The following is a 4035-nucleotide window of genomic DNA, read 5'->3' as shown; positions in this document are numbered from 1 at the left end:
AGCCATCATATATAACTTAATAGCTCTTAATGTTTGCATGCTAATGGTCAGTCTTTTTTGCCCAGTTTCTTACGCTAATAATTGATCGAGAATACTACCTGACACTGTCCTATAATAACTTATATCATGAATAAGTAGTTCATATAACTCATGCATAATACGTCAAGGGTTGTAAGTGGTTCATGGATGCACACTTGTTTTTGTTATCACTTGTATGAATCTAGAAGTTCGATGTTTTTTAATCGTTTAAGTAGGATTACTTGCTTCATTGGTGTACGATTCATTATTTCTCATAAAAGTGAAATACCATGCTTCCATATCCAGTTTTGCAATGTAATTGTTTCCTATCTTTCCTTCCAAATATATAAATATTCAATATATTGATTCTCGAGATTGCAAATTGTTTGTTTTTTTTTTATTTCTGTATGCAGATCCATTATGTTTTTTTACTAGTTATATAAATATCTTCCTCTTTATAATTTTTGTTGGTATTTCTTTGACACAAATACATTTGTATGCGCAGATATGCTGCTGTTTTTGCAGCTTTAGTTTCTGATTTTGCTTGCTTGGTTGGGATTGACTTTGGTGCAAAGCTGCTTGCTTCACTAAAGTGTTTTAAGGTTCAGTGTTGTTCTTGAGAGATCTCTTTTATGTAATCGACTATCTCAGTGTCTTTGCGGAATTTAACTCTTCTTCTTTCTTATTTATACATATTTGGAGTTTGCTCAAGGTTAGTCACTTATGTCATGTTAAGCTTTTTTGCTCTAAATAGAAGTGCTATTCTTTACAAAACACTTGAGATGTGACAAGATTGATAAATTACTAAGCTACGCATGTCAAATTAAACCCTAAAACCTCACATAATTCTTTCACCCGCCTATTTACTCTGGCCCATCCTGTCCAATTCTGTCTGTTGTGTACCAAACAAGAGCCGGCAAGCATGCAACTAGAATGAACATTTTAAAAATAATTCTAGGCTGTAAACACAAAACTCGCTGCTTTCCAAGTTTCTCCTTACGTTTCTCCATATGTATATGGGTCCACACAAGAAATATAGCTTACCTACAAAGCATGTTCAAGACCACATATAAACAGCAGGTGAGATCACTAACAGAACCGATATTCATATGATGGGGGTCATTAACATGAACGTATATAACTGTGAACATGATGAAGCCCCATAAGAAGAGAATATCGTAGAAAATTTATGAACATATAACCCCCATCATATGAACACCAGGTCAATCACTTACACAAATTGACATATATGAACACCAGGTGCAAGCACTTACACAATTATAACGATTTGGAATCAAGCTTCAAAAATGACACTTGTGTTCATATGACACAAAATTTCGTTCATGAAGTGTTATATATACTCAAATGAGAGTAGTAACATGAACACAATGGTTCATGATTTATAAAGGTCGGTTATATGACCATATGAAAATGGGTCGTGCATGGAATTCCATTTGAACATGTGAATTAGGTACGTATTAATAATTAAAGAAAAGACTACCAACACGATATGAACCGATCTTGACGTATTAATAATTAAAACGAGTACAATAAAATAATAATCCATTACCAAGACATTCGCTTTGGTTATTTTCTTCACTTCCCGAACTCAAACTTCGATTGTCACCATAAACTATTTTAATCTTCTCAATGTTGTCGAGTTCTTTTCCAATGCGTTTATCCATAATAGCTTGAACGATACTGAAGATTTTACTACCGTGTTTCCTCCATAAATCACAAACTCATAAAACAATAAAAATGAGAGATCAATATTAAAAACATAAAAATATCAATATTAAAAATGCACATTTTTAGGGATTTTATGATTTTGTAACTCCCAATTAATGATATAGAAGTTACATAAAAAATAAAATTACCCAACTACCCTTGGCATTAAATTCTAAGCTAGATAAAAACCTAATAGAAACATGGATTGTGATTGGTTGAAATGGTTTGCAAAGTTAACACAAAATCTTTGGTTAACATGTGATCTTATCTCTATACATATATATATATATATACATATATATACATATATATAGGGGCTTAATCAAATGAGAACTAGATAGTTTGTGGTAATTGTGAGGTCCAATATGAGCCAATCATTTTAGATAATTAATATTATTTACTAAAATAAAACAAAAGGTAAATTAGTAAATTGTGTTGATTATTCTATTTACTTTAATTAGTTTAATTATTTTAATATATGTATATATATATATATATATAAATTTATACACACACACACGGACACACATGGACCAAATCCAGTGGACTTCTCCGGCACCCACCACCACTCCAGTGGCCTCCTTCGGTCATCTTGTTGGTATCACAATGGTACCATATTTGGTATCACAACGTAACAGTTGGTATCACAACGGTCTCAAAGTTTACGTGGTGTGTTTTGGATACCATATTTTATGTATTTTGGGTATCACGTTGTGTATCTTAGTGTATTTTGGGTATAACATGTGGTATTCGTCGGAGGCCGGAGGTAGGAGAGAGAGAGAGAGAGAGAGAGGAGAGAGAGTTTTTAAAATACCTAAAATATCCTTTAATTATGATTTTAAGCAAATTACCAAAAATATTAGTTTCTTAATTTATCCATTAATTTGTGGTTGAGATTGGATCTCACTGTTATCACCAACTAATTAGTTCTCCCTTGATTGGACCTCTATATATATACATACATAAATATATACATACATAAATATATATATATATATATATATATATAGTCCCCTTCTTTTGTTAACCATATTATTAGTGTTAACTTTATGAACCGATCTTGACCATTAATCTAGTGAATCAACATATGAAATAGAGCAATGGCCATATTGTAATTAAAGTGAAAGTGAGGCATGTGAAGAGTTTGGTTTTTGAGCATGAACACTATTTTTGAGCATGAACACTAGTGAACAAAAGGTAGTATGATAAAAAAATCAATCCAAACCAAAAGGACACTATTGAGTTGCCTGAAATATCATTGGCTCCGTTGAGTAATTGCATCAAATCTGATTCTGGTGGCACGATTCTTAGGTGATCACATAATCTTGATAGCCATCATCTCTTGCAATCGAAAAAAATGGTAGATATTGTTTTTATCGTTATCATCTTCAACATAGACGACTTTGTTTTCTTCAATCATCATCGTTTTGATTTGCAAAACGAAAATTGTATGTGATTTGTGTGTATGAGAAGAAAGGATATGCGGAGGTGAAGGTACTGGAGGTGTGGAAGTGGGATGCAAATGGAGCAGGAGATGCAGTCATTTGAAGGGATGCTCAAAACCTGCAACACTAAACATGAAATATATTCACTTATGAACATAAAAACAAGTTCATAAAAAAACATATTCACTTTGAAAACAGGTTCATTTTGAGATTCTATATTGAAATTGAAATTTTCAGCAGTGAAACAAAACAATTTTCAGAAGGAAAAAAATGGAGGACATGTGTGAAAGTGTTCATGTATGAACCTAGTTCACAAACTGTTTATATATGAACCTGTTTCACTTATTCATCATATATGACACTGTTTCACTTAATGTTCATATATTAACTTGTTTCACTTATTCATCATATATGAACCTGTTTCACTTAATTTTCATATATGAAACTGTTTCAAGGAAGGTACTTATTCATAAATGATACTGTTACATATAATCTTAAAATGGAAAACATAAAATGTGAAGAAGAAGATGAAGACCTGCAAACAATAATTAAAGAAAAAGTAAATCACTAAAAGTTATCAAAACAATAACCTCCATATTTATCTTTCCTATAATCATGGAAGCTCTTAATGTAACCCGATTTATTTAAAATCTATACTATATTATAAAGCATTTGGCTAAAACTCTTAAAAACTCTTAAAACTCTTAAAAACTCTTAAACCCGTTCATTCCTAAACGATTTCATCCTTATCCGATTTCATCCCATATCTGAATTCGTGTAACTAACTGCAGATAAACACAATCAAATACATGATAAACATCTCATTTTAAATATAAAAAATCTA

Source organism: Cynara cardunculus, unplaced genomic scaffold (genome assembly GCF_001531365.2).
Source record: "Cynara cardunculus var. scolymus isolate 2C unplaced genomic scaffold, CcrdV1 Un_Scaffold_8031, whole genome shotgun sequence".
NCBI classification, from domain to species: Eukaryota; Viridiplantae; Streptophyta; class Magnoliopsida; order Asterales; family Asteraceae; genus Cynara; species Cynara cardunculus.
The sequence above is the reverse complement of the archived record's forward strand: the minus strand, read 5'-3'. Positions refer to the sequence as shown.